We start from the raw sequence: 13,616 nt of genomic DNA, 5'->3' as shown, positions 1-13,616 counted from the left end.
TTAGCCATACAGTGCTTGCCTTGAATGCATGAAGCCCTGGGTTCAATTCCTCAGCACCACGTAAACAGAAAAAGCTGGAAGTGGCGCTGTGGCTCAAGTGGCAGAGTGCTAGCCTTGAGCAAAAAGAAGCCAGGGACAGTGCTCAGGCCCTGAGTCCAAGCCCCAGGACGGCAAAAAACAACAACAACAACAAAAAAAAAACAACTTGCAGGAGGTGGTAGGCTGAATTAATTTTAAAGCATGCAATTTCTATGTGCACAAAACATCAGGATCCTCCAAAATATATAAAGCAAACACAGCCAAATCTCAAGAAACAAATAGATAGTTCTGCCATAATAAGTAAAGACTTTAATAATCAAATTTCAATAATGACAGAGATTAATAAGTAAGCAGAATAAGTAATTAGAATTTATTAGTAAGTAGAAGACAACACTATAAACCAACTAGACATAGCCGATAGTGATATATATGTATATATATCCAACAGTAATATATCACTATCTATGTATAAATTATATATAGCTATATCTATATTTATATCTTTATCTATATAAGTCTGTCTCCACATCTATAGCTCTGTCTATCTACCTACTTATCTATCTATCTAAAGCTCAACCCAACAATAGAATATACAATTTTCCTTCGGTGTGTGTGGAATAACGTGTTATATGTTAGGCTACAAAACAAATCTTAATAAATTTCAAAAAGTCTGAAATTGGACAAAGAATCTTTTCAGATCATAGTGAAATAAAACAAAACAACAGAAGGAAACAGGAAAACTCAACAAAAGATGCAAATTAAACATCATTTTGAAACAACTAATGGGTCAAAGAGGAAATCACAAAGGAAATTAGAAATACCATGAGATGGAAATGATAAATTTCATAAAAACACCAAAAGCAAAATCTATGGAGTTCAATATTCACTGTGTGGAAAATGAACTAAGTAGCTTGTGGCCAGGGATGAGAAGGTGAAACCAGGGAGAGTAAAGGAAGGGGTGACATTGTCCAAAAAATGTATTCATTACCTGACTTATGAAATGGTAACCCTTTCTATATATCTTAGTGTTACCAATAAATTTAAAAAAAAAAAAACCTGTGGGTACAAAGACAGCAGTACAGAGCAGGAAACTTACAGCCACAATCTATGCACCACAGGAGAAAATACCTTCAAGACCTGACTTTATACTCTGAAAGAACTAGAACAAATAAGCCAAGAGCTAGCAGAAGGAAGGAACTAAATAAAGATTACAGCACAGATAAAAGAAAAACAAAGAGAGAATTGATGAAGATAAAAGTTGGCTCTCACAGCAAAAGTGATCAAGCTTTACAGTGGTATGCAACAGTGGCTCATTGAGAGCTTTTCCTCTATATTCAGGAGCAGGACAAGGCTGCTTACCTTTGCCATTTCTAGGCACTATGCAACTATGTAATATTACAAGTTCTTGCCAGAACAACTAAGCAAAAAGAAAAAAAACTAGAGAGTAATAACATTATCTCTGTTTGCAGATAGCAAGATCCTATATATGGAAACCAAAAACTCTACACGAAGAAAAACAAAAGAGCAAATGGAGCAGAGCTGTAACATACAGAATTGACATATGAAATTAGATGCATCCAGGCTCTGGTGGCTCACAACTATAATCCTAGCTACTCAGAAGGTTGAGATAGATCTGAGAATCAAGGTTCAAAGTCAGCCCAGGTGAACAAATCCTTGAGACTCATCTCTCTGATTAATTAGCAAAAAGCCAGAAGTGGAGATGTGGCTTAAGTGGTACAGAACCCTCAGCCTTGAGCTAAAAAGGGGACAGCACCCTGGCCCTGAGTTCAAGCCTCAGCACCAGCACAAGAAAAAAAAATTCCATTTTTCTATAATAATGAGAAACAAATTCAAAAAGAAATGGAGATAGCTCCATTACAAAAAGATTAAAAAGAATAATGTAAGTTGGGCACCGGTGGCTCAGGCCTATAATCCTAGCTACTCAGGAGGCTGAGATCTGAGAATCACAGTTCAAAGCCAGCTCAGGTAGGAAAGTCCATGAGACTCTTATTTTTATTTAACCACCACCACCACAACAACAAAAAAAATAGAAGTGGCACTGTGGCTCAAGTGGCAAAGCACTAGCCTTGAGCTGAAGAGCTCAGGGGCAGCGCCCAGGCCCTGAGTCCAAGCCCCAGGAGTGGCACACACACAGAAAAATCACTTTCAAGAGTTAAATAACAACCCACAAAACAGGGGGAAAAAATTACAAATCATGTATGTATGTGCCAAGGTTTTAATATCCAGTAACTGTGAAGAATTAAACTCAGTAACAAGAACCAGCCATCTCAAACAGAAAAGGACTTAAACAGAAATTCCTCCTAAGGAGATGTGTAAATAATAAAGTACACAGAAAGCGGCTTAGCATTACCAGTCACTAGTGATATGCAAAGCAAACCCATCACAGGCTGTCACTCCCCACCCATCATTACAGCTATAACACGAACAAAATGGAAAGTAACAGTGCTAGCAAGATGGTGGAGAAACTGGAATCCTATTCACTGCTAGTGGTAATATAAAATGCAGCAGCCACTGTGCAAAAACAGTTAGCAGTTACTCAAAAAGTTAAACATGGAGTTGCCATAAGACTCTACAATTCCTCTCCTGGGCTAGACAAAACAAGATAGAAAGCAGATTGGAAACAGATACAGCCATACCCTGTTTGCAGCCATGCTACTCACAATAGCCAAAAGGGAAACAAGCACAACTGGATGACCAATAAACTGATACACAAAATGGAGTATATACATACAAGGACTACTAACTACTATTTGATCATAAAAAGGAACAAAATTCTGATGTATGTTATAACACATATGAACCTTGAAAGTACTATGCTCAGTGATATAAGCCAGACACCAAACAACTATAATGTGATTCCATATACAACAGGTACCCAGAATAGAAAAATTCATGAAGACTGAAAGTGGATGAGGGAAGCTCTTTATAACACTTATTTCCAGGAGTTGGGAAGAGGAGCAGGGAGATAGCATTAATGGGAGCAGTGTTTCTGTTTGGAGAAGTTTTGAAAATAGAAGGTATGGTATAAAGCATACACCATTGTAAATATATTCAATGCCACTGAAACGTACACTTAAAATGAGTTAAAGTTTTATGTATATGTTACTATAAAAAAACTAAATCACCGGGGCTGAGGATATGGCCTAGAGGCAAGAGTGCTTGCCTTGTATACATGAAGCCCTGGGTTCAATTCCCCAGCACCACATATACAGAAAATGACCAGAAGTGGCACTGTGGCTCAAGTGGCAGAGTGCTAGCCTTGAGCAAAAAGAAGCCAGGGACAGTGCTCAGGCCCTGAGTCCAAGGCCCAGGACTGGCAAAAACACAAAACAAAAAACTAAATCACCAAGCTGAACACAGTGGTTCATGCCTGTAATCCTAGCGACCTGGGATGTGTAGATAAGAGGATCTTAGTCTGTGGCCAGCCTAGGCAAAAAAGTGCTAAGAACTCCATCTAAAAAACTAACTATAGTGAACCAATCTTGAATTTGTACTATAGCAAAGTAGTAGGATATAAAATCAACCCACAAAAATCAGTAGATTTTCTTTAAACCAACAACAGCCAGACAAGAAGGAAATCAGGAAGATAATTCTGTTTTTTATGGTTTCAAAAAACATACAAACAGGGGCTGGGGATATGGCCTAGTGGCAAGAGTGCCTGCCTCATATACATGAGGCCCTGGGTTGGATTCCCCAGCACCACATATACAGAAGATGGCCAGAAGTGGCGCTGTGGCTCAAGTGGCAGAGTGCTAGCCTTGAGCAAAAAGAAGCCAGGGACAGTGATCAGGCCCTGAGTCCAAGCCCCAGGACTGGCCAAAAAAAAAAACAAAAACAAAAAAACAAACAAAAAACAAACATACAAACAAAAAACCTAGGAATAAATTTCATCAAGGCAATGAAGGACTTCTAACATGAAAACTGTAGAAACTTTTCAAAAAAGAGACTGAAGAAGACACTAGGAAGTGGAAGGACCCCCCATGTTCATAGATTGGCAGAATATCATAAAGATGGCCATACTGCCAAAGGCAACCTACAAATTCAATGAAATACCCATCAAACTACCAATGTCATTCTTCACAGATATAGAGAAAATAATCTAAACATTCATATGGAACTACAAACTTCCCAAGTAGCTAAAGCAATCCTTAACAACAACAATAAAAGTAATGCTGGAAGTATCACAATTCCAAACTTCAAATTTTACTACAGAGACATAGTAATAAAACAGCTTGGTACTGGCACAAAATCAAACCTAAAGACCAATGGAACAGACTAGAAGACCCAGAAATAAATCCATATTCCTGCAGCCATCTATTATTTGACAAGATAGCCAAAAAAAAAAAAAAGGTCACTTCAACAAACAGTGTTAAAAAATGGACATCTATATACAGAAGAATTAAACTGGATCTTCATCTGTCACCTGGTACTATCAATTCAAATGGATCAGAGACCTCAATGTAAGACCTAAAACCTTGAAATTACTACAGGAAAGAGTAGGTGAAACATTATAACTTATTGGCATAGGCAGGAACTTCCTGTGTAGAATTCAGGGGCTCAGCAAATATGAGAAGGACTTGACAAGTGGGATTCCATCAAAGTAAAAAATTTCTGCACACTAAGCTAAAATGGCAAGTTGGAGTGGGAGATCTTTGCCAACTATACATCTGATAGGAGCTTAATATCTAGAATATACAAGGATTTCTAAAACTAATCCCTCCCAAAAAACAATCAGTAAACAGGCAAAGGAGTAAATATAAACTTTTCAGAAGAAGCAAAAACAACCAATAAACACATGAAGAAATGGTCAACATCTCTGGCCATAAAGGAAATATAAATTAAAACAACATTGAGATTTCATAGCCATTCATTTATTCATTCACTTAATAAGCACTAAACAACAACAGATACTAGCAGAGATGGTGGGGGGAAGGAACCCTATTATACTGTTGGTGAGAATGTAAACTAATGCAACCACTTTGGAATACAGTTTAGAGATTCCTCAAAAAGCTAAATATAGACCTACCCTATGATCCAGCAATACCACTCTTGGGCATTTGTCCAGAATATTACTAGTCAGGATACAGTAAAGACACTCACACATCTATGTAAATTATGAAAACAACCCAGTTGTCCTACAACAGATGAATAGATTAAAAAAATGTAATTCAATTTTGAATACTGTTAAATGACCAACTCAATTGATTTTTTTTTTTTTTGCCAGTCCTGGGGCTTGGACTCAGGGCCTGAGCACTGTCCCTGGCTTCTTTTTGCTCAAGGCTAGCCCTCTACCACTTGAGCCACAGTGCCACTTGTGGCCATTTTCTGTATATGGTGCTGGGGAATCAAACCCAGGGCTTTGTGTATACAAGGCAAGCACTCTTACCACTAGGCCATATTCCCAGCCCCTGACCAACTCAATTGAAAAGAACATTTCAACAAGAATAGAGCTAGACGTGGTGCCACACACACGATTTCCCAAGGAGATCCTAGATGGGGTTCCCAACTGAGATTGGGCCCTGTATGAACAAGGAAAGTGTCTAATCAGGGAGTGCCACTGCACCCTGTACCCTAACTAACATAACAGCAGAAGCAGCCACACTTGCTGGGCCTCCTAAGGCACTAGTCATCATTACTGTTATCACCATCAGTCCAATGATACAGGGAAGAAGTACAAGAGAAAACATTGTGTCTCATTTCAGGTCAGAGGCTGGACCCATCTCACTACAGGTCCAACCAACAAAGCCAACTTGGTGGAGCCAAAAGGTCATGGTCTGCATGGGGAGAGGGGGTGAGGTTCCAAATGTACACACAGCAGGGCTCAGAAGGCTAAGGAGGAGGTAAAGGTTGAACTGCTCTCCTGTATCCTGGCAGAGCCTTCCTGGTGACTCTACCCCTTTATCACACAGCACTGTAGAGGAGTGAGGAATGAACAAGTGGATCCCCAGGGTAGGTAGGGTCTGAGTCATTGAGATTTGCCTGAGCTGAGAGATGGTGACAGTCCAGCAAGTGACAACGGGCAGCTGCTCTTCCTCCCAGAGGAACCTCCATGCCACCCCAACTCAGGGTACCCAACCCCCTAGTATATTGAAATGAGCTTCCTCATGGCCCCCAGTCTCTATAGTAAGACTATAGATGGCCTGGTCCCTGCCTCCACCAGTCACCTTTCTTCCTATTGTGAGTTACTCTCTGGGCTCCAGGTGAAGGGACTGCTTCCCTTCCTCCTCAGGGGCCTTTGTACATGCTGTTCCCTCTTCCAGGCCTGTGTCCTGACTTCCACCTACCTGATCAACTCCTTTCTTTCCTGCAGGCCCCACTCAAGGCTTGAATTCCTCAGGAGAGTCCTTCTCCACCCTGGCCATATGCATCCTGGGACTTCTCTGTGGACTACTTACTAGGACCTCAACAAACTAACAGTGAGACCTATTTTCCCAGCCAAGAGTCTGGGGCTTTTTTCCTCATTTTGTGTCAATCCTGCCTGGTGGCTGTGTTCTCTAATGCTGGCTGCTCTGTAATGCCAGGGATGGTCCTGCACAAAACCAAGAGCAAATTGTCCCCCTGGCAATCTGAGATGTGAATGCTAAGCCCATACCTCTTTGCCAGGACAGTAAGCACCAGGTAGGAGGGATGCCAGGAATGTTCTAGATCCCCACCTGAACATATACACAAATCAAAGCCATTATGATATGCATGTTTCTGTACCTCAGTTCAGGCTTTAAAGTGATTTTTTTAAGGCATGGTGTTGCACACCTGCAATTGTAGCAATTAGGAGATAAAAGTAAAAGAAGCAGGAGATCCAGGCTAGACTGAGCTACACAGAAAGATACTGTCTAAATACAAACATACATACAAATGTTCAAAGTTAAAACAATTTAAAGGCATTTTCTTTAAAAGTCAAGTTTCTTTTAGCTGTGCACCAGTGGTTCACACCTCTAATCCCAGCTACTGAGGAGGCTGAGATCTGAGATCAGAACTCCATGAGATTCTTACCTCCAATTAAGTGCTAGATTAGAGGTGTGGCTCAAGTGGTAGAGAGCCAGCTGTGAATGGAAAAACCCAAGTGAGATGATGGTGAAGCCTTGAGTTCAAGCCTCAGTATTACCACAATGTGTCTTGTCCTAGAAATCTCACTTTCCACATGGTGACGTACAACAAACAACTGCATTGGAGGAAGCAGGAACTGTGGCTCAAGTGGTAGAATGCTAGTCTCGAGGGAAAAAAAAAAAAAAAAAAAAGCTCAGAGACAGCAACCAGGGCCCAAGTTCAAGCCACAGGAATCAAACACAAACACAAACACAAACACACACACGTGGGGGCGTAGAGGAGACACTCTATTATGACCAGCTGCATTGGAAATTCTCTTCTTCCGCTGAAACAGCTAATGCTCTCTCTCTCGCTGATTATTTGATGGCAGCATGGACAAGACCAGGTGCCCTGTGGACCCAGTGGGTGAAGCCACTGAGGGTGAAATGAAGTGAGATGGGGGTTGTCAAGAAAACCCTGAGCTGGGAGCCCTCATGGCTGAACTTCTGTCCTCAGCTCTGCTGGGCCTTACCCTCTGACCGAGAGCAGAGGTGTTTGGTAAGTATGATGTGGGTTCTAGCCTTCGAGGGTACAGCTGATGTCATGACTCCCAGATCCCAAGCCACTCTTCCACTTCCCCTTGGATGCCCCTATGGCACCTACTTGGGTCCAAGGTGACAGCATTCTACATTCCAGGATCTGCTGTCTGTCACACTCCCTCTAGCTGGTCTCCACCCAAAGCAGAGCTCAAAGTGGAAAACTATGGAGGAGTGGGAGGGCAGGGGGAGTATGTGCTACCCAGCCAGCGGCACAGTTCCTTGGTTACTTGGCATGTTGGTCCCTTGAAGGCATGTCTCTGGATTGGATCTGATCATCAGAGGTGGACGTAAAGGCAGGATGCAGCAGAGGTAACTGTTGGGTCGGGGAGGCTCAGTTCCCCCCTAGAGGCAAGCACCTGACAGCGTGACATGAGAGTGTCTCAGGCTGCTGCTGAGGACACAGAATGCCTGGAATGTTGGCACTGCACTGGGCTTGGCTGGGTGGGTTGTGCAGCAGAAAGCACATAGGTGAGAATGGACCAGGGCCACTGGCTGGAGCTGGGCAAGGGTAAGTCCTCATACTCTGACTCTGATGCAGCAACAGGGCAGTGAGAGAAAGACGAGCCCCTCAACCCTCTCCAAGAAAGTGGAGGTCCCCCTTCTAACAGATGCAATGCAGGTATCAGAGGCCACAACAGGATGGGCAGCCTCGTGGCCATGATTTACCAAACTCATCCATCCATCAGGGCCCATCCATGGGGCTGCCCTTCTACCCCAGTTTATTCCATTATGGAGGGCAACTAATAAGTGTGACATTCCCAGGGCCAGGCACCCCCCTTCCCAACACCCATAGTGATTCCCAATGCTATTGTCCCCCACTGCACACCACCTCACAGCCAAGTCTCCACATCATTGGGGTAACCTCAGTGTGAGAGGACCCTGGAACCAGCAGAAGTTGGAAAGATGTGGATGAGGTTCAGTTGGACTTCATCAAATCAATGTCACACACAGGAGATAGCCAAAAACCAAGGGCTTTTCCTTGCAGCCATGGCAGGTGTCTGGACCACCACCTTAGAAATACCTTGCCAAGAAGTTCGAACTGACTCTAAGTACATTTCTAGATCCATCTTCCAATGCACAGGGAATGCAGAGGACAGAGGAACATATGAAAGGTCACTGTCAACAGAATCTAGGCAGAGAAAACATCACATACTCCTTTAACAATAAGCCCAAGGATCTGAAAGTAGGACAGGAGGAGGGAAACATTGTGAGATTGTGAGAGAAACACAAGATGCACCTGCTTTTCATAGCTAGAAGCTCTTAACTGATCCTGGGGTCTAGGCGAGGGGAGATTGGAAGATGTGAAATCATTGTGAGATGTGATAAGGGTCCTGTAGTGAGCTCATTTAGTAGCACTCTTTCAGAAATACATACTAAAAAGTTGGCAGAAAGCATAAGCTATTGAGGACTTGGTTTAAAATCATCCCAAGGGGGTGAGGCAGACAATCTATGCAATGAAGTCTCTATCTCAATTTTGACGTCACCTCAATTTCCTAGGGCTAAATTTACCTGGTATTGAAAAGAGGGTTTCTGCAGTTGTTAGTTTGGAATCTCAAATACCCAAAGAAAGGAGGGAAGGGACCTGAGTGCCAGTGGCTCATGCCTATTATCCTAGCTACTCAGGAAGCTGAGATCTGAGGATCACAGTTCAAAACTAACCAAGGCAGGAAAGTCCCAGAAACTCTTATCTCCAACTAACCACCAGACAACCAGAAGTTGTGCTGTGGCTCAAAGTGGTAGAGCACTAGCCTTGAGCATAAGAGCTCAGGGACAGAGCCCAGACCCTGAATTCAAGCCCCATTACCAACAGGAAAAAAGGAAAGAAAGGAGGGGAGGGAAATACTTGAGATGGAGGAGGCAGAGGCCTGGTTCCTGGCTAAGGGCTAAACCTTCCTTTCAGGAGCTTGGGGCCTTCTGCTAATACTTTTGTGCCGCTCTCTCTTTCAAATGCACCTTTAACGAGTTTTCTAAATCTCCGCAACAAAACACTTATCTCACAGCCTGCAGTGACAAGATATGTGCAGTCTGGGAGGTGAGAGCAGAGTGGCCCTGGCCCACTCACTGTCTGCGATTGTCTGTGAATGGTAAGTACAGAATGGAAAGCAATGTTGAGAAACCTTAACCTGCTGTGTCTAGTAGTAAAACAGGGCCCTTTTGTTTTGTATAGCCTCACTTAATTATTACAAAGGATGTCTCTTGCATATTCAGATCAGCCCATGAGACATTAAAATTTCAAAAGCAAATGAATGGATCTCTAGTACTGCACCACAGAGAGACAGAGAATATTATGGACCAGATAATAATCCACCAGAGACCCCAAACCTGTCAATCATCAAACAGGACAGGTGGCCTGCCAAAGTGCCTGAGCTTCCTGGCCGCCATTTCCAGTAGCAACTCTAGTACTCCTGACAAACATGGCATTACAAGCATAGCTGCTCTGTAAAACCCCATGCAATTCACAAGTCCACATTCACTTGTTCACTGCCCTGTCAGGCAAGCCAACCATCCAGCAAAGGGCAGCAACTCCAGCAAGGGAGTCCAGGATGGGAGCTGAGTGTCTACCCTGCAGCCATGGCCAGCCAGCCAACTTTCACACACATACCCACTGCTGATTCCCCTCCACACTTCTGCCACTAAATGGCAGAGGTCCTAAAAGCATCAAGAAAGTACTGAGGGAAAAGAGATTCTGTGATAGACGAGGGGAACTCTACTGGATTTTTCTAAATCCACTGTGAGCCTCCCCGCCCACTGCCAACCTTGGAATAAAGATGAAATGAATTTCTAAGTAATCCAAGGAAACACAACAGGGTAGCAGTCAGCAGAGATGTTTACCATGGGAAGAGAAAGGAAGGTGCAAGGAAGGAGGGAGAATAATAGAGGAAGTGGGAGAGTGGACACCATGCTGGTCTTCACCTCAGAGTATTGATGTCCTCTGACTGGGCTCTACATTCCAGTTCAGACTTGGTCACTTGTATGTATGTTTACCTAACAACTACTCCGTTATCCTATTCTGATACTATCACTGAGACCCACAAGTCCTCAGTTGGCCTTATAGTCAGAGTGTCTGGACATGGTGTCTGCTCTTTATGGTCCTTCTATAGGTATCCTTCCAGGTCACAGATTTACAAAACAACAACTCCCCAACAATAACAACAAGTGAACTGAACACCTCATGGAGGGAAAGGGAAAGGGGGAGGAGGAAGGGGGGGGGTATGAGGGACGAGGTAACAAACAGTACAAGTAATGTATCCAATGCCTAACGTATGAAACTGTAACCTCTCTGTACATCAGTTTGATAATAAAAATTTGAAAACAAACAAGTACTTTCAATTCCTGACCTAATTACTCATCCAGGGGCACTATACCTCCTTAAAAGCACAGTAAAGAAGGCCAGACATTGGTGGCTCATGCCTATAATCCTATCTTCTTAGACAGCTAAAATCTGATAATCTCAGTTCAAAGCCAGCCTGGACAGAAAAGTCCAAGAGAGACTTCTCTCCAATTAACTATCAAAAAACTGGAAGTGGATCTGTGGCTCAAGTAGTAGTTAGCCTTGAGCATAAAAGCTGGACAGTGCCCAGGCCCAAGTTCAAGCCCCAAGGCAAGTACAAAAAGAAAACAAGGGCTGGGGATATAGCCTAGTGGCAAGAGTGCCTGCCTCAGATACACGAGGCCCTAGGTTCGATTCCCCAGCACCACATATACAGAAAACGGCCAGAAGCGGCGCTGTGGCTCAAGTGGCAGAGTGCTAGCCTTGAGCGGGAAGAAGCCAGGGACAGTGCTCAGGCCCTGAGTCCAAGGCCCAGGACTGGCCAAAAAACAAAACAAAACAAAACAAAACAAAAACAGGAAGTCTATCAAGTCCACAGAATGGCCTGAATTTCCCTCTTCACACTTATCTCAATTCTATTACTAACAGGTTAATTCAGTTATCATTGATTGAAACAGATATCATTGTCCTTGCTTTACCACAAAATCTCAGGTGTTCTGTCTTACTCACCATCACCCTGTTTATAGACAGCGCTCTGAGAGAAAATGCATCCTCATTTCCTATTATCTCGTGTGTGTTCTGGACTTTCTTTGAAACTCGAATGTCATAACAAACATAATTGTCCCACATCAAGAGACAGTGCACAGAGACCACAAACATGGAGAGGACACACCAGTTGTAACCTCATAGGGTTTTGTCCCGGGAATTGGCTGGCAGAGCATTAACAACTAAGTTTCCAATGTGACTTGTGTCTGTCTGCTTTCCTGAGTCAGCCCATCTAAGACATAGCAATATATGCAGCTCTGTGGATGGAGATAGTGCAATGTAGACCTGAAAGTGGCTTAACACAGGCATTGCACTCAACTCTGCTGAGGAGTCCAAGTAGCTGGAAGGGAACAGTGGGGAGGGGGAAGGGGGCATACCAACAGCCAAATGCCAAGGCCTACTCTCCCAGTTCAGCTTCAGGAGTCCTGGCAGGCAGCTGGTATTTGCCAGACCAGCTCCCTCTTCATGAGACAATGAGTCCACTGTTCACTGGCCAGGGCCTCAATTAATATTTGCAAGAGAACAAAGTGGAAAATTCCACCTTTGTGGGTGGAGGCTGGACCCAGGACAGTCAACAACCCTCACTGCCTTGTTGTCTCAGGGATGGCTCCAGCAAGGCCACAAAGGTCTAAGTCATAGTGACATAATCTGGGGGCTGTCCTAACTCTTGGGTCCAATGGAATTTTTCCCATTTGGATATTAGGGTTATTAAAAAAAAAAACTATCCTGCTTTTCCTGCCCTAATAATATTTTTGTGTGTAGATTCAAAAAAGACCACCAATACCTGGACTTGAACCTTGAACGCTTGCTCAGCTTTCTTACGCATAGTTGGCACTCTACCAATATGGGCCACATTCCCAGTCTGATATGTTGCTGAATAATGGAGATAGAGTCTCCAGGACTTTCCTGCCTGGACTGGCTTCAAATCTCAATCCTTTGATCTCAGCCTCCTGAGTAGCTAGAAGTACAGGCATGACTGGAGGTACAGAACGTTACACAGTAATTTTGAGCCCTTCAACTTCCTTTCCTAACTTCTGCCATGAGTCTCCTAATAGCCTGCTAGTGAGGCAGAGCTGATGTTAGCAACATACTATAGGAATGGGGAAACTGAGAGACCAAGAGTCTTGACCAAAGGCCAAGAAATGACAAGTAAGTCTAGGGCCAGGCAGTCTAGTGACTGACTGGGAATCACAGAGCCTGTTTTTGGGGGAGGAGGTGTCTTGGTGAGGGGCCACCAGTCCTAGATAGAAAGGTCTTTCAGGCTTTGGCCCAGGCCATGACCTTTGCCTGCCTGTAGAAGAGGAAAAAGTTCAGAGCAGCTCTACTAGGTGGGTAGGCTTTTACATAGGCTTGGAGGAAGGTAGTTGTTATGTTATTCCTTTATTCAGACCTTTAATGAGCACCTTCTAACGTCACCTCCACCAAGTGTTTAACAAATCTAGCCTTGGCAGAATATGACTAAAGGGGTCTCCAAAGGTCACTTCCTTCAGACTCCAGTCCTCTCATTGGCACACTCTGGTTTACACAGGGCACTACCCTGTTTTACAGAAAAACAACCAGAGACTCTGAGAAGAACTATGGGGAGGAAGCCGGGCCCTGCTGAACCCAGGTGGCCCTGGCTCCGGTTTTCAGCCCACAGTTACTGAGCTAAGGGATCCAAGCAAGCTGGGTCCCTTGCAAAAGGCCACAGATCAACAAGAGCCTCTTTTTTTTCTTTTCTTTTCTTTTTGCCAGCCCTGGGGCTTGAACTCAGGGCCTGAACACTGTCCCTGAGCTTCTTTTACTTAAGGCTAGCACTCTACCACCACTTCTGGCTTTTTCTGTTTATGTAGTACTGAAGAATGGAACCCAGGGCTTCATGCATGCTAGGCAAGCACTCCAGCATTAAGCCACATTCC

The 13,616-nt window shown here is 43.7% G+C and overlaps 1 protein-coding gene across 1 annotated transcript in view; it reads right to left on the bottom strand.

The window, feature by feature from the left end:
• The window catches only part of Chdh (choline dehydrogenase), a 32,250-nt gene that overhangs the window by 16,345 nt on the left and 2,289 nt on the right, over positions 1 to 13,616 (bottom strand). The window lies entirely within an intron of this gene.

The sequence above is a fragment of the Perognathus longimembris genome, chromosome 10 (genome assembly GCF_023159225.1).
Source record: "Perognathus longimembris pacificus isolate PPM17 chromosome 10, ASM2315922v1, whole genome shotgun sequence".
Taxonomy (NCBI): Eukaryota; Metazoa; Chordata; class Mammalia; order Rodentia; family Heteromyidae; genus Perognathus; species Perognathus longimembris.
This window is presented reverse-complemented; position numbering and strand designations above follow the sequence as displayed.